We start from the raw sequence: 19,020 nt of genomic DNA, 5'->3' as shown, positions 1-19,020 counted from the left end.
TCCCAAAGCGACGGTTATTCATGGGACTGACGCCGGACAACCTCTCGTAAATCACCGTGCCTATCGTACGTTGAGCGATATTTATTAGGGATATAATTACGAACAAGCGAAACGTCACCGAGGGCTAAGTTTCACAACACAACGACATTAAACAACGACGACGACGACGACGACGACGACGACGACTCGTGGTGGCTTGGGATCGATGCTTGTTAAGTGTTGTACTCTGTCTGCCGGCGGCAGCCTCTTCGAGATCTGGAACGAGAGCCAATGCTCCGAGAAATTTTCTCCGTGACAGAATTATTAAGCGGGCAAACGAGCGATTCGGGGCTAGAGGTTCAGTAAAAAAAAAAAAAAAACAATGTAGAATTCGAGAACAGTTTTCAATCTCGTGATCCACGACGCGTGTATTTCTCTAATAGAGTATATCATACGATTATATAGTATTCGCAGAAAAGCGACTCAGACCAGAAATTCAACATATATATAATTACTCCTTTTGATGGTAAAGATCAACGTGTTTCATTGATCGGACAAGATAAATTTCCACTATCACTCTGATCGCAAGCTGCGATGGACGGTTCGCGATGCTAATCGGAGACTCTCGGTCTCCTTAATCCGAACGAGTTTCAATTGTTCAAGAAGCAAACAGTGACATACGCGGTATTATTGAATATTATACGAGTCTTTTCGGAGATCTCGATCGCGACATTACTTCGTACACGATATTTGCAACGATTATTAACGTCGTTGGAAAGCCATGGAAGCTACCAATGGGAGAACAACGACGCGATTTATTATCTACGTTCGAATGACGTGTGCGAGAAATTAAAAGTTCATTCTCCCAGTGGTAATTTGTTTTGCGCTGCGGCGAACACATCCACGAGTGGCGGAAGAGGAGGGAGGGGAAAACTTTCCGACGGAGTGTTATTAAAAATTTGTCGAAGGCGCGAGAGAAAAAGGAGATTGCGTAAATCGCGGAACACGTCAGTGGCAAAAATAGGGGAATAAGTTCCGTGTTCCCGATCCGGCCGAACGTATTTCTTTCCGCGCTCGATGACACGCGGCTCGTTGGTGGAAAATCGACGACCGATATCTCCGCCCGATTGCTCGATCTGTGGCGTTCAGCGCCGCGAGTTTATCCCTCCGCCTTTCCGGATTCAACGGTAGATTATTAGTTTCCATTTCGGAGCACGCCCATGCTCGGGATCCGACTGCAAGGTGGGTGGATCGTTAAGACAGAAATTTACGGTTGTAGATTCCACGGAGAACCACCTGCGAGAGGGGAGCACGCACTTATGCCGTTTGCACCGTAGCTGTGCAACACGATCGACCGCGTTCGGGGACCATGCACGCCGGGTATATCGATTATCCTCCAGTTAAATCGGCTTGGCCACCCGATGCGGCCGTCGTGCGTCGAAACTAAACTAAAGTTACTCCTCTGAATAATATATGCAGGAATACACGCTCCCAGCGCTCTGTACCGTTTGCGTCTAACCATTTTGTAATTGGCTCAATTGCGACGGTGCGTATTCGAGTAATTAGTAAATTTACACGGTGTCACCTTGGACAGCAGCGATCCAGCGTTCGTTAGACGAGCTCACGAGCCAATTATTTTCAGATTGACCCGATTAATACGCTGTTATTTAGTTGATCTTCTAACACTCTATTTCGGTCGTCAAGTCAGATTTCATTGGAATGCGAGTGGTGATCGTTGCACGTGTCAATTAGAAAGTTTAATTAGCCTTGTAAACTTTCGCTTGTCGGATAAAGCCGCGTCAAAGGAATTGGAACCTAGGAGACTAGGATAATGGAAAATTCACGTAGCTTTTCGATCCTCTTAGTCGATGTATAACGTCCCTTTGTTGCCTACCAGAGCTAAAGATATTCCCTGGTATTTCTTATTCTCGGAATGAAAACGATTGTCTGATAATTGTTGTCGCAGCATCAACTGGCTGGCTGCTGTTTCAGTTAATCAATTCGCGTTTGTTTGTCGAAGCGTCAATATGCTTCACATATCAGCTTCGTATTGTTTTCCGTAAACTAATTTAACTTGCTCCGATTAAATCTATAAATTATTACGTGGACGTTGTCGGATAATCTCGTTCGTAGTTCGTTGATCGAGTCGACAGAAAATAATATTCAAACATTGAAACTCGAGGTACTCGAATCTGATCGAAGTTATTTGGAGCATAATTATCGACGTTGAAAGACGAGATTATTAACAAGAATGGCGTGAGCCAATTGGTTAAGAAAAGCTACGCGAGCTACGTTATATCTACGCCTTTCACGCATGGTATCTCACTCACGAATGTGTTCGATTTGGTTTGCAAGAGTTTCCTGTAGATTTCAACTTGGAACCGATGATGAAACAAATCCAAATTGCTTCGCGCAATTTGCAGTTTTTTCTTTTTCGTTTGTTTAATTCGGCAAACTAGCTTCTGCTTGTTCACGGTTCAGTTTTTCTCTTCTCGATGTTAAAAAACGAGGTAGAAGCTTCCTCAAAGGATACAAACGAAATTTACATATGCATAGGTTTCGTTGTGTACAATCGACGAGAATGTTGAAATGAATGTTGAAAAAAATTTGACTCGCAATGGCAATAAGCTTTCCATAGATATAGTTTAGCGAACTTTTCGGGAGCAGATTCGTCGGAGGGATTGGCTGGGTTTCGAATCCGAGGATTACACGTTCCGGCCGGAGGGCACTTCGGCCCCGGGTATTTCTTTCCGAACAGCAAATTACCTTCTTCCCATTGGCGAGAAAATATCGCCGAATCGACGAAAACCGAGCTTTGCGTAACTGTCACTTTCGCTTCCCTTTTTCTTTTTTTCCCCTCTACTCAGCAACAAATTTATGCTTCCAGCACCACTCTCAATGACAGACAAATAACAAGGCATAGATGGTTGAAGCAACAGAGATGAATGTCGAAATTGAATCTCTTTGTGCGTATTTACATAAGTTCACACAAAAGTATTCAAATACTTTTCACGCGGAGCATTTTAAAAACATCTTGAACAGTGTGTTACACGGTAAAAGTTTTGAAATTATCATCGTTATACGTATTGGAAAAACTCGGAAAAATGAATAAAGAAATATATATGTATATAGCAATTATAAATATTTGATATAAGTTATATATTTCGTAGAGGATAACAAATATTGAATAAGACCGTATTTGACAAGATATTAATTTTTTAGTATCATATTAATATTAATTTTTGTACATAGTATGACAATTATGTTTTATTAGAATATTAATGAAATTTCAAACTTTCACGAGTCAGTGTGTAAAACGCGACGTCCATCAAGATTACAAAAATGGCGTATTATAACTTTGAAAGTTTATTATCCACTTGTTAGTTTCTAAAATATATTTAATCTCTCGTCGCGATACGTTTTCAAAGGAATATAATGAACATTTTGTAATGACAAATTACAACGTTACTTTACTATTAATACAGTGAATCGATATAATTCTTGGGAAACCATGTTCGACGAAAATGCAATTTTAAATTCGCCACGTGACGTTGAATTCCTTTATGGCGCAATATCGCATTATTATCACACAATATTCTTGGCCAGTTATTTCTTTTTCGCTGCTGTTTCATTCGACATTAAAAACCGACTAAATCAGTTTCAGCTATTCTCTTTGTAATTCTGAATTCAATACTACGAATCACCGACGCCGGATTTTCTAAGAAAATTTCAATTTTCTAGCGCGTCCATCGATTTGTCATTCTTTTCGAAATATGAACATTCTTCACTAAATCCTGCAATCCATAAGGATTCCAAACTGCAATAGCTTGTTGATCGATGATGGACTGAACGCTGAACGTAATATAATAATTCATATTTCGCCGGATGGATTGAAATATTTCTGTACCTCATTCCAGTTATTAAATTTCAGAAAAATAGTTTTTCTCCTTTTGCAGTTTCTAGTTTAGCAGTTACAGTATTTCTTCGTCCGGAAAAAAATATGCTCGGTTTGACATAACTTGCTACTAATTTCTTTCTGATAATAATTCATTACATGCAAGAAGATATCGTTCACTTGTTTAAAACTCAAGATACTTTAACATATCTATGCGAATTATTGAATGAAAGTAAATTATAGTAATCTAATCTACAGACTGGACTAGATTACTATGCATTTTAAAAGTTTTATGAACCTAACTAAATGGAAGTTTGTTTCACTAAATAATCTGTTTCGTATACCTTCACATAATTTTGGATATTATATGTGTAGTATGCACATGGATCATCCAGTTTCCCATAATTGCGTGAAAATTCGTGATTTGTCAATCTAAAATCCCGAAAGGAATTGGCAAATGTAACACGTAGAAATTATTAATGACTTTCGTGTATTAATTTGCATATTTCATACACGTGGGCTGATTGCTTATTTGTCCCTGGAACTCGAACGTAATGTTGAAAACGTCAAATAGAAACGGAAAACTGCAGTGTTGACCGAAATTTATGCTGTCTTATCCGGAAATTGAGAAACGAAAAGCAACTTTATGAACACGATAAAAAAAAGTTAGTTTTCACGATGGACGTGAAATATTCGCAATCATCGAAAAGTCACGAAATTGAATATTCATTTTCGAGTTCCATAGCGATATGCTACGAATATATTATTTAAAATAGCTGCAATATATTTGAGAAAACAGAATTTAAACTTGCCATTATTACGTAATAATTTGAGAAATTAAGAAATGAAAATGACGCGTCTGAAATTTACGCGTTGAGTAAATCTCTTTAAGAGCAACTAATTACAACGTTAGTTCAAAAACATTAATATTAGATTACACATTGATCGAGATTATATATAATATGTATAATATTAACAACAAGCTACGTGCAGTTTGTAACTCTTGTCAATTATATTACTTGTCATTTCGATGGAAAAGGAATTGAACATGCGTTGCAAAGCAAATGAAAATTGAATTTAAATTAATTCTTTTCACACCGTGCTTAGAATAAACAGCAAATTAAAACTTCGCAGGCTTCGATTCTATTTTTCGCAATTTTCTCTCAACAGTTAAAATTGCATTTACAAAATTCTGTTTAGTGAAATATCTGTTCTCGAACTTCTAGAACCGTAGACATTAAACAAGGAATTAGAAATCACCGAATTTTTAATATTCATTCGTTCGATATACTACAAATTCATCGTTATTCGGTCTGAAGTCTTTGTTCGAGTTTTCATTTCCATTTTGTTTTCATTTCACGGTACATCTTTCACAAGATTAATCCGGAGTGATGTATACCGATTGTTACGAGTTTCACATCTCTTCTCCACTAGTGTTTCAGATTTTATTACGATCACTGCACGAATGTGGAAATTTACTTTGTTTCTCGCCGGATAATGCTATTTAAGAAGAAATATTCTTCGACTTTCGCGAGACATTTGTCGAAGAAGTTCCCTCGACGTGCACGATTTATATTACGAGAGGTCGAGGAGAGCTACGAAGAGGTAAATTTGATTCGCATCCCGTGTTGCCGTACGTGTTAGTTTTATCCAACGCTTTCGTTCGTAAAGTGACAAAGAGAAACGTGGGAACATTGATTTAACTTTATAAGATGGAACGTTTGTCTTATTGATAACGAATTGATCGAGTCAATTAATTGTGAATTAGGTTCTGCAAAAGAATCCCAATTGTTACCCCGATTTGAAGATTACCTATTGATGACAAACTGTTTATAGAATTTTTCATAGAAAAAAATTACAAAGCAAGGAATTGGATCTTCGTTTTTCTATTTTCTTAAATAATCACCAACATTCGTGAGCGCGGTACTTTAATACAAAATTTTATAAGTACATTTTATAAGACACAAAGAGAACGGTAAAGCGTTCAAACGTGAGCAGCAATTTGCACGAAATGAAATGGTGGAGTTATTTCGATATCGGTGGAAATCGAGGCGGGTAAACAGATGGCCGAATTTCCGTTTTCAATTTCGGTGTAACCAAGTGTAATAAAGAACCTTCGAGAGGTTGGTTCTCGACAGTGGTTGTTTAAAAATGAATTTCCCACACAAACGAATACCTGTTATCCCGCTCGGAGCACAGTGAAAAGTTTGTTATTTAACTTGGAAGAAAGTACACCGGTCGGTAATGTAGTCGTTACCACGAAAAATCTGATGAAATGAGAATGCCTTGCCTAGCTTCTGTGTTCATCCGGAGAAATTGAAACGAAAAGCCAGTCGTTGACCCCTGTTCAACGTGGGAGGAGATTTCTCCCTGTTTCGCTTCGCCCGGCGATTTTCCAACGCAACGATCTGAATTGCTTCGTTACGGGTATAATCGCGATAGAGCCTTGCAAGTAAGTACTTTTCATTCTCGTTACTTCGCAGTTGCATTCTTTTGCCACTTTGAGTTGCCTGCCGTTCGAAAGGAATTGTTCGAACGAAAATACGCAGCGACGCGCGAAAACTCTTCAAAACGTACAAAGATTTCATCTTTGCTGGAAAGCTTTGAGCTTCGAGACTTTACGTTGTTCAGAAAGCTTCCGATTCGTTCGTGTGTTAAATTGAGCATGCAAAAAATCTATGAATATTGAATTGTACGTGACTAACGAAACAGACTGAAGAACAACGTCAAATCTTTTTGGTTAAACGCAACTCTTCGGAGACGATGCCTATTTTTACAGAGTATATATTGCATCATTTACAGACACATTGCGTCAGTGTATCGTCGTGTTGTATTTTTGTATTTTACTTTCCGTTAAATGGGAATGATCGACATTGCTTCACGTAAAAGAGATTTAATCCCGCAACTCATTTTTCTTTATAGAAACGACCGATGCACGTAAAGAATTCGAGACACTTGCGGATAAAATTCATCGGCTCGAGAGTGTATGTGAAAACGTGACGGAATGAACGGCGACACGGAGAAGAATTACTCCTGATTTGTATAACCATTTGCGATCAATTGTTCGACATTCCGATCACTTCACGGAACGATTACAAATTTCCTGTTGTATTGAAAGCGCGAATTATACCGTCGGCACCAATTTGCAACGTATTACTGTTTGGATACTTTTGTCATCGAGCGTAACGTATCGACGTCTGGGCTGTTCCAGTTTTAATTAAACCTCCATTATTTTCTTTTCGATTAAATCCTCAATTTGAAAGTGTAATCGATCCGAGCCACGCTCGAGCACCATTTTCGCGAGTACGGCGTTTGAGTCTAGACCGCTCCCCTTTAAAGGATAAAGCTGTGAAATTCAGTCAGTCGAGAGATGATAACTCCATTGCAGTCCTTTTTGCAAAACGATGATCCATAAAACGCAGCCGCGGCCCTTTGATACAGATTTTTTCATCTTATGATCGATGATCCAAAAGCGAGAATTTCAGATCAGTCGTTAATAATAGGTAAGGGACCATTTCTTATACACGTTCCCTTTTCCATTTTGATATTTCTTTTTTCATTCAATTCCTTTGGATCGCAAAATCTTCTTCCTTTTTCCTTTTTTTCCTCGCTCGTGTGCGTTCGTTTCCTCAACCGTAAAACGCTATAATTGCTACAATCCGTTTTTTGCTTGGCAGAGATTACTCTTTAAAAATCGCGCTTTTAACGATCAAAGACGTCAATATGAAGTTATCTCTGATCTTACTTGATCTCCGAGTCGTGAAGGTTTAAAGAGCTTTTTCGCGTGCCGTCAAATTCTCCGATGCAGCGAGGGGAAAAAACGCGTGCGCGTCCTCGCGCTTTTAGCCATTTGCTGAAATCTAGTTTCGTTTCTCTAAAGTACGTTTCATTTCACAGAAGTTGCAGGCAACTGTGAGCTACTATGCGAGCCAATTACTGCCGTTTCACGGATATTTGTTCAATTAGTTTTTTCCCTTTCGGAACGGAAATTATTGAGTTTCACGCGTCGGCATGAAATCTTTGAAGATTTAGTCAAATTTAAGGATTGGAAAAAATTTAGAATGTTAGGGATTTTAGCCTTTTTTTTTTTGAGAATTTTAGGTTTTCTTTCGATCGGTGAATTGTTATTGTCGTTGTCAAGTTATTCAATTCGGTCGCGGCTCGAATAAATAACTTGTTTAATCGCAAGTTGAACACGAGCGTGCGAAACTTTACACAAACGTACTTTTTTATTGCTCCCTGTACTCGCGCCGAGGTTACACAGGTCTACACTTTATGAAATACGTTTCTGCCACGCACCCTGACTTTTCTCTGTCAAGCCACGGACTGAAAAGGTGGTTTGTCTGAAAAGTTTTGTAGGTTAGAGTGGCAGAGAACTTTTCGGGGAAACATAGAAAACGTAATAAGATCGAGTTTCAAAGGAACGATACTTTTTAGTTTCTCGAGAGAGGTTGTTTACATCTCTTTAACGTTAGAGGGGAACGAAATATTTCCTTCGTCTGCACAGAGTTAAACGAGTCGCGTTTTTGAAAATATTCCAAGATATCGAATGTCGAGTTGAGAAAGAACAATAGGAAATCAAACGGTTGAGATTTGTTCTTCGCAAATAAAACATCTCACGAACATTTGGTTCACAAATGTATTTGTGGTATTATTGATGCATGCTGTATGTACTATTTCTGATTCTTAAAACAACAGTTAGTTTGTACTATTGAGGAAACGTTTAAATCTCTGTGAATACGGTCGTATCATAAAATGTTGAACCATCAGAATCAAGCGATGCGATGTGGTTAACACATTTTCTTTTGTCAGTATTTTTTTTTTTTTAGTGGCGGTGGATATTTCATCATCAAGTTGTTCGTTTGCGAAAAGAAATGGTAAAGACATTTTGAAGCGAGAAATTTCAAGAAATTTTTCTGAAAGCGTCTAAAAATTCGGAAGTTGCTTTAGAAGATAAATTTTCCAGCTTGTTGTATTATTTACTCTCTAGAAGCTTCTAGAAAAAACATCAATATCTACTCCGAAAAAATTTGGATTTTTCTGAAACTTTAAAAGAGCTACCGAACAATTTTTCAAACTAAAATACTCCTTAAATTTGATATTCTTAAAATCCTAGTAAATATAGTAAGAAATAGATGAAATAGAAATTTAATGATTCTTTATGCTCAATGAAACGAGACAATTGAATTGATCAAAATTCTTGAAGTAGAAAAGATACACTATTGTTATTTTAGAAATATTTTGAACTTTTCTTGTCGGGTCGGAAAATAATAAGCTCATTATTCCAGACTCTGAATTTTTATGCATTTCTGAGAATTTTAATGTTTGAAAAATCTAGGAAATATGCACATGATGTGTAAAAATGTTAACATAAAACATTCAAAGCACAGTGCGAATGTTTACTGTAATATTTGACGAAATAAATTTCTGTTTGAAACAACATTCTTAGAAATAATTGCGTTCATCAAAATGTAAAATTGCATAAACATTATTATCAGTCAATGCAATATTTGAATAATAATTTCAATTGGAATCGTAATTTTGATACGACTGATATATGTCCGTCGTTTTGTATCGAACAATCTGTCATCAATTATGATGTATTTACGCGAAATTCGTGTCAAACGAAGTAAAATAATGATCAAATGTGCGTGCATAAGCCTTGCAAATTGCTTGCAAATGTACGTTCCTATAGCGTTCGTTATGTTGTACAAATATAATAATTAAACTACAGACTTTTGTGCATCTACTTTTATAAACGTAACGCAGAAACGAAATTTAGATGTTTTCTTTGCTATGTGCCGTAAATGATGTACTTTATATATGTATATACATATTATATTACATATGTACAAATATCACAGTTTAATAATGACGTTTCGGTATTTTATATCACATATATGTGTACCTATTCGTATATTATAATACTTTGAGAACTGTGAGTCATAGGGAAAGTTGTTTTAAATGAAATTATTCTGTATAATTATTCTGAAAGTTATTCTGTATCAAGAAAAATATATGACTTCAGTATGTATATTATCCTTTTGAATAGCTTGGTAAAAGTTAGGTACGTTTTTATTGTTAGATGGAAACTGTATCTTTTCAGTTATGTATTTTTACGGTAGACGTTTTTCAGTTTTCAAGCATCGGCGAGCAGTGACGTTTTGTTTAGTATGTTATTACATGCATTGTGAGGAAACCGAGTACAGGTTTTTATTTTAAAATTTTCACCGTTTTACAAAGAATTACATTTATTTGAGAATTTAATTTTTTTTACTTACTTTAAGCGGTGTTTTATTACAAGTAATCAAATTACGACGAATTTTAGTATTTCTGAAAAGCTTGAATACAATAAAAATTACAATAAATCGGAAAAATAATACTTTTCGAGACAGTTTTTGTCAACTGGTGAGATAGTATTTTCTCAGGTATTTTGAAAGTTAGTTTAAAAGAATCTCGCGTAGTTATTATCCACACTACACGTGCATAATTACGAAAATGTTGGGCAATGGTGGATGCAATAAAGATTCATATTTAATTTCACATTTAATTATTTTGGTAATGTTTAATGTAAAAGAAATAATTAAAGCATTGTGCTGAATTTTGGTAGTCTTCAAATGAAGCGTGGGAGGTTTGATATAATTTATTTTAATAAACGAAACCATATTATAGCATCGTGAACTCTGGAAAATAAATTTCTTTCAATAAAAACTTATTGGGAATTTTACGTTCGTTAAAAAAATTTGATACTATTCGCGTAGAAAATGCATCTGAACCGTGTTCGGATCATATGTTTGGCAATATTAGGATATAAAATAGAAAATTGCATATTTTATGAAATATCAATTCAAGTCTATAAAAATTAACCTAACAAAGTGAACGAAACCTATACCAATAGTTTCACTTCTATGAGCCCCTCGCGACCTTATTCAAAGATCAGAATCGAGAGAGCAATTCGAAGTTCATCTTCGTGGACGATTTGGAGAAATATTGTCCGGGATAACAAGAAAATGATAACACGGTCGAACTTATCGTTTCGTATACTACCGAATCATTTATTCAAAAGGTGTATCCTTTGGCCGATATGAACATTCAAGAAATACAACGTTGGCGACCAAGTCGTTTCAATAAGTGGATGGTACAACATCCTCGATTCGTTGTCGAACTTTCGTTGACCAACAAAGATTCAGAAAGGCGGAAAAATATACCGTTTCCCGGTAGAGTGTGATTAATTCGAAATCAATGTCTGTCCAAGAAGGAGGGTGCGGTGTCGAAAGTCCAGGGTCTCTCAGATAAACAAGATTCAGATATGACGAGGCAAGAGGGGACGTCGTATTAAGATACGACGTCTATCGGGATGTGCGTCCCGAGATCGGGAGGAATTTGCCGGCACGTGCGGCCCCCTCACAACCGTATTTCGGTTTTAGTCGCCAAACCGGCGAAAGTGCCGGACAAAAAGCTAAAGAAACGAGCGTGATACGGTATCGAGGGCTGGTAGACACTTTCCTAACGAAAAGGGTTCGCGCGGAGATCCAGCGAAGAAATATGACTCTACTTAGCCTGCAGGTTGGGGCGAGCCACTTTTTCCCCCGCGCTCTCTCCGATGTATTCTTGCCACGGCGGGTGTCGTCGGCGATTTATAACGACACTAGTGACGATCGATCAGTGGTTTAACGGAACGGAGGATAAAAGCTTGTGGAATTTCGTTGGTTCTGTCCAAGGGATCTTTGGGGATCGTTTCCTGTTTTATATATTTTCACTCGCGCGACGAGCGTGACTCGTACATACAAGCGGCTATAAAGTGTATTTATACATCGTTGTATTTATCGTGGCATAGATACACCATACGACACCATACGACATACATTAAATTTTACATTAGTTAATAACATCTTTGTACGACAAGACGACAGTTTAATTTAATTTTATTACAAACTTTTTATATTAGCTTCAGGAAAGTAGAGAATAAAATTAAACATCTTAAACTTCAGTAATAGTACATGAACCATAATAGTTTATCAGTAGTTCAACTATTATTTGAAACGTATAATACACAAAGATGTATAAACTGTCTAAAATTAAAACAAGATTTGCTACGATATCTAGTAGTTGAAATTCAAGTTTCATTTTTTTGAAGTTGTGTTTATAAAAAATCTACATACGTCTGCAGAGAGTCAATACTAGGTATTGAAATATACAACATAAATTTTGATAAAGGAAAATCATCTCACTGGAGAAATGGTTTTTAAAACCACTGTACGATCCACTGACAAAAATTGTTTGTACATGCTCTCGAACGTAATTGCATTTATACTGTTAGCATTTGCATTTCAGTCGAACGTGACATTTTGTCGATTTATGATGTGGATATTCAATTGACAGTGAACGTGCAGTTTATTATATCATTGAAAATATTCTTCTATGAGTCGAGAATTAAATTCTGCACAAATTAAAGAATAGCCACGAATAGTTATTGATAATTGCGATCGCTTTTCTTAAAGATATGAGCAACAACTTTTGAATAATCACAATAATCGGCACGCAATATGATTGAATCCAGCGCAAGAGCGAAAAGCAATCTCGAATGTGTTGCACTAAGCTAGCCTGCCATCAGAAAAGAATCAAGAATTGCACGGCTCCCATGAAACCGTACGATTCCTATGGGAGCAATAAATTGAAAACAGGATTCTCCGTGATTTCTTCTGTCCACATATGTATATACATAGTAGGTATCCACATTATATTAGAATCAATCCTTAAGAGTTCAAATTATATTTGACAAAGAGCTACTATACAAATTTCACGATCGAGATAGCTATGAGACTTCATTTATAGTCACGTTCCCCTCGTAATAGAAATCGTTACGGAAGCTCTTTCGTTCGACATTTACATATTCGAAGAGTCCGATAGAAGAAAATTCAAATTTCAATTCTCGTCTGGCCTATTGAGCTTATTTTCATTTCATTTCATTTCATTACGAAGTTTTCTTTAATTGAAGTTAAACTCTTGATTATAAGTTTGATAACTAATGTATTGTCGAGAACTTTGTCATCGAACGACCTCGAATAACGAGGAATAATCTGTCTCTGACACGGATAGATGAACACGACGTGTTTTTTCTCAACATGATTTGTCTTCAGTTCGTGAAAACAGTAACCCATGCAGCATACAATAAAATATATACATGCAAAGAAAAAAAAAAAAAGAAAGAAGAAAAAGTAAAATGGACGAAATACGGGGAAGAAAATTTGCAAGTTTAAATTTATTAGAAATTCCGTATAAAACTAACGTTTTTGCTTCAATATGCAATGAAACAATGAAAATCTGCATACAGTTTCGAACAACATTCGATGAAAGATAAAATCTATGATAATGTATTTCAAAATGTATTTAATATTTATTGTACAAGTAGTACACGAACTATTTCACGAAATGTTCAAAATGAACAGCTTTGCATCTGCGTAGATTTCACTCGTGATTTGTTCGAATAAATATTCAAGAGATCGTCGAAACACGATCGAGTATGTAACGAAGACGAGAATAGAAGATAGATATAGTCATTAAAGGGAGAATTGAATTCACTGTTTGGGCTGAGAAAGGGTTAAAACGCGCAATGTCTGAAATGGTTCGTCTTCCACCGGAAAACAATTTCCGCCATTGTTCAAAATGTAAGACCTGAGCAAATATCACAGGAACTGTGCCTCGTTTAATAAAGCTGTTAATATTAACATTAATATTAACTTTCTCGAGAGTCTTGCTTGCATCAGTAGACTTGCTTTAACAAATACATAATTTTTGCCGCGCTCTACTTGCTTTTCCATTGAAATCGTCGAAATACTGATGAATATAAAATTAAACGTTAATTTTATTGAAATTGAAATGATTCATTACACTAAAAATTAAAACGAGTTATTACTTTTAAAGTTGGAATTTGGATATTATCGATTATTGAATTTTAATAAAAGATTAAATTATCATAGAAGATTAAAAGTTACAATTGATTACTAAAAAGTCTGAGATTTATTCTTTTCAACTCGAGGCACGACAATTGTGCAACTAAGAATTGAATCGAAATTGATTTTGAAATGCCGCATGTACGAAGCGCGAGTGGCGAGAACGTTCATCAACTTTCATTCTCGCGTTAATCGTCGTTTACCGAGTAAACTTCGACGTAAAAGGAAATCAGACAGATCACGGCTTTCCGATTTGTCACGGCTTCGGATTCTGCCTCTTCAGTTATTGCGATACAATAGTGAATTCTTCGTCGCCGAGTTTCAAACGTATCGGAATAAGAAGTGCTGTAATCTTGAAAATTCCAGCCAACAGTCGTATGTCAGTCGGCCGTTAAGATTACACGCCGCGTGCATCGATCAGCTTGCTGAAAATTATAGTGATTCCCCCGGGATGGTGGGAGAAACGTGTCGTTTCGTCGCATTATGTATTCCCTGTTCGTCGCGACATTTTAGTAAATGCGGGCCGACGATTCATGCCGGGCAAATTCGACGTAACGTACAATCGTTATTCGATTTTGTACAGGCTCTCTCCCGGGGGAGAGACTCAAAGAGATTCAACGCAGTGGCTGAACTTAATAATCCCCATGGAATCTAATCTCCACGAAAGTCACCGTCTAGTACAATTAACCGAGATTTATAATTAAGTCACAGGTTGATCAAATCTATGCTTCGTTGCGTGACGGCTCTGACTTACGTTGTCTTTTATGTGCAAATTTTCGAACAGCATCGTAGTCGAAATTCTTCTCTCGTTCCGAAAAGTTTATACCAGTGATCGTTAAAGAAAGAACTGATAGGTGGTTGTTTAAATGATTATTGCAACGTGTAAATTACCTAATATATTTACTAATGTATTATATAATCTAGATATAATACTCTTATATAATCTAAGTATAATACCTTTATTTATTATAATAGACACGTTAGCTTATAATATGCTTATTAATTAATTCATTAAATAGTTTGGATTAAATGAGATTAAATTTTATAATACAAATTTTTTGTCAATTTACATTATTATAAGATTATTTATAAATTATGTCCCGTAGATGATTAATCGAAAGATTCATCGATAAGCATGTAATCGTATTTTACCCAGCAATCATTTCGAAATGATAGAGCGGAAGAACCCTATTGTCCAAAAATGGAATCGCCATCGCATTTCGGATGATAATTAATGAGAAGTTCAGAGTAGTGAGCGCTTATAAATCACACAGCCGTATAACTCGTGGACATTATGTAACTCCCGATGACTAGCAGATGGCAGTCTGTTAATTGTAGTTGTTATAACATCGTAGTTGTGGAAGCTTTTTATATAGATTGCGATTATTTAAATCATGTTGATTTAATGATCCAAACAGTTGCGTTCTCGTTTTACCTCACTCGAATCTCATCACTTTAACACGGTTTGATCACGATTTCAATGTGCTCTCACCTCTCCATCGTCCTATCAATCGCGACTGACTACTGCGTGTCACACCCACGACATTCTTTTTCTACTTAAGAAAGGAGACGTACATATTTTCACTGTGTACCATTGCGTCCGCGTCGATTGAAATCAACGCTCGAATTGAAACTGAAATTTTAAATAACAGAGACTTTTTTTTAGACAACTGCGAGTTTCCGAAATAATCGACGATGATTCTACCGATTGTTTGCTAGAACAAGGATTCCCAATCGGGGGAGTTTTCACGATCTTAAGGGAAGGGCCGTAACTTTATGAATCGAAAATGAAATTTTACAACATTTGACATTGAATTCAATTGATGCTTTCGTGAACTTGTCAATAATGAGGACTTAAATCTAACGAGGAATCTATTTGAATTGTTGATTGAGAAAGATTTTAATGATTGTCAGCATGAATTCCTGAAGTTAGATTGAGTCGAGAGTAAGAAGTTCGGTGAGAAGTAAATCGCGAAGTTTCGCTCTTTAATATGCAGATTTTATCCAAAGATAGCAGAAAGAGCTATTCGCAGATTGTTTCCATTTGTATTGACGTATCTTTGTTTTTTTCAGAATTTTCAATTTCATTCCGGATAAAAATAACACGTATCTTCATAAATTGGTAGTCAAAAATGATTGACGTTTCGTCGAACGTTTCTCGCTCAGATTGAATATGGAAAAACAAACTGTTCATTTCATTAAAATTAAATTAAATTAAATATAATATAAAAAAATATTATACACAACAATTTTTTCTATCGCGTCAAATTTATCGTCCCCGTTGTAAAATTGGCTATACAATTTTTATTTCATGAAATGAAAGTAACGTAAAAATTTTTGAGAATAGAGGATCTTGGTATATACCTTACAAAAATACTCGAACATTCACCATAGAGGAATTTTTATGTATATATTTTATGTGTTACATAAAAAATTGTGAAAAATCATTAACATGGCTACGAAGATTATATTGGTAAAATTAGATTATATTGAAAACTAGTCTGGAAATATGTATACAGGATATCAAGTATACAGATAATAAGATATTTATTACATTCATTACAACTAGTTCACTAACAATAAGTCTCTAACTATAAGTGTTCGAATACTTTCGTGAGTAACTATATGATAGAAAGCGAGATAAAGAATACTGGGAATCGCTATGTTAGAAATTGGAAATGCTTGTGTTGTCGATACGATCAGCTTAATCCGATCTTTCACGAAGCACAAATGAATTCCTAAAGTAAATCAATTGAACGGAGCAAACGCTATTATTTCTATCGAAGATTCAGGGAAAATGCCAACGTTGAATCATGATTCTTTTTCGCCTAGTAAACAACATGGAATTTCGGTACCTCGAGCAAAATTGCATCGTACTGTGTTATTATCTGTCGTTGGGGCTTTCTCTCGTTTTTGTTATGTAAATATACAATAACGGGAAACGAGAGCCGTTGTTGTTTTTTTACGGAGGATCTCATTAAAATTTATCGTTAAATTGCTCGACCAATTGTACGAACTGATAAATTATACCTTTCTACAGTCGCGCTACAATTTCTTACGCGCGACAGAACAATCAATTGTGATCGATGTACTGTGCTCAACGTTATTTTTCACGATACACGATGACAGTCAGGATTAATAGACAATTGGTGACACGTGACTGTTTTCGTACGGTTACCACCAGCAAAATATCACAAAACAATAACAGCAGAATTCAATGAGAGATACTTTATAATTAGTGAAGATGTATTTCCCATGTGAAGAGTACGTGAATATGAAACATAGCGAATCTGAATGTCGAACATATACGATGTATGTATATATGTACATGCAAAAAGTGAATATCAAACGAATGAAAATACCTACGAAACAAAAATGTACGAACGTATAATATATAAAGAAATAATATGAAAAATCGACTTTCAGTTTAAAATTACTCTTTTTTAATTAAAATGCGGACTAAAGTCTGATTAATGATTAATTAATATGATTGATTATTGAAAATTATCAGCACAGAGTCAAATTACTTAATTTTATTATTAATTACTTAATTTTATAATTTCAGTACAGAGTCAAATTACTTAATTTTAAAATTTTAATTTAATCTTATTATCAATCTTTATTGATTATTCGGTGCAGAGTCAAATTACTTAATTTTAAAATTTTAATTTAATTTTATTATCAATCTTTATTGGCAATTTAACATAAATCTTAACTTACGCTACCGCGTAATTAATTTTATCGCCATCATCTGTCGCGATTAGCTTGCATTATCCGTGACTTACGATTCGCTGTATCTCGATCATTCTCATCGCAAGGCAAACATACACTGACTTTCGATAAAAATATCTCTATGCGGGAATACGATTCGCAGAGAGAAACTTAGGATATTTTCGAATAATTTCGTGGCAGTCATAGGTGAACAGTTTACACAATGGTTCACGGATGTATTTAAACACTTATAAGAATATTTTATGACATATTTTACATACGAAATTTCATTTCGATCGCAACAACGCGATCAGACTGTTATCATTATGTTAAAAAGAATCTGGACCTGTATGTAAATATTTTACAAAATATTTATTTAGTAAAAAGTTATTATACAGTATGAATCGCCATTTTGATATCAAAATTATCAAAGTGGTCAAAATGGGCAAATCATAATATTTCATAGATTGTAACATTGAAATATAACAATATATGATATTTCAAAAATTACAAGATTTGAACGATATTTCTAATATAATATATAAATATATTATATTATTTCTAATATAATATATAAACATATCATATTCTTTTTTGTATTATAAACATTTTCTATTCTATGAAACAAATTTTATACTTCGATCGTCGATGATTAGCATATAGATAATATGCTAAATATGGCCGCAGTGAATGTTAAAATACATTAACATAATTGGCTGTTTAAATATCTTTGTGTTGAATATTTTTATAAATATCTTTGTGTTGAATATTTTTATAATTTCTATCTAAAAGCATATAGATATGTCATAAGAAATGTCTAAAAATAGCTTAATATTATGATGACATTAACAGAATGAATTATTGACTGTTCAAGGTGCATGCTTTTTTTCAGTTAATAGCTTGGATATCTCATTGTATTGAAATTGTAACCAGTTTTATTTGTTTATGCGAAACTTGTACTGTTCGAGTACTAGTTAGTTATAAATGACAGGTTTTAATTTTTCTAAATATTGATCACACTGATGCAATAGACAGTGATTAATGTGATCACACGTAATTACTGTTTGATAAAATTGTACGATGTTAAATTCCTGCTCCACGGTCAATAATATCGATAGATTATTTTGAAAAAAAAATGCTTTAACTCTTTGACTGTTTAATTCACACTAGAGGTGAATTGAAATGTTGCAAATAATTAATTTATATACATATTAGGGATTCAAAGAGGATAACATATTGAAATATACTATGAATAAATACGTATATTTTTAAAGATAATTTATGCAAGTTTGCATAACATATTAAGTTTTTATGTGATAAGTTTACTGAACAAACGGTTAAAAAAATGGTTAAAAATATAAATTATTTACATTTTTCAGAGAGATGCTGACTTGGGCAGTACATTATGAATTTTATAAAACGTGATATTAGATTTTCTAAAATACATGTGTGTACACAGAATTGCTGCGTAGTTCATTAGAA

General features: G+C 35.0%; 1 protein-coding gene across 1 annotated transcript in view; it reads right to left on the bottom strand.

The window, feature by feature from the left end:
* The window catches only part of LOC122531610 (cardioacceleratory peptide receptor), a 44,234-nt gene that overhangs the window by 13,169 nt on the left and 12,045 nt on the right, over positions 1–19,020 (bottom strand). The window lies entirely within an intron of this gene.

This window comes from Frieseomelitta varia, unplaced genomic scaffold (genome assembly GCF_011392965.1).
Source record: "Frieseomelitta varia isolate USP_RPSP 00005682 unplaced genomic scaffold, Fvar_1.2 scaffold_405, whole genome shotgun sequence".
Classification (NCBI taxonomy): domain Eukaryota; kingdom Metazoa; phylum Arthropoda; class Insecta; order Hymenoptera; family Apidae; genus Frieseomelitta; species Frieseomelitta varia.
The sequence above is the reverse complement of the archived record's forward strand: the minus strand, read 5'-3'. Positions and strand labels throughout refer to the sequence as shown.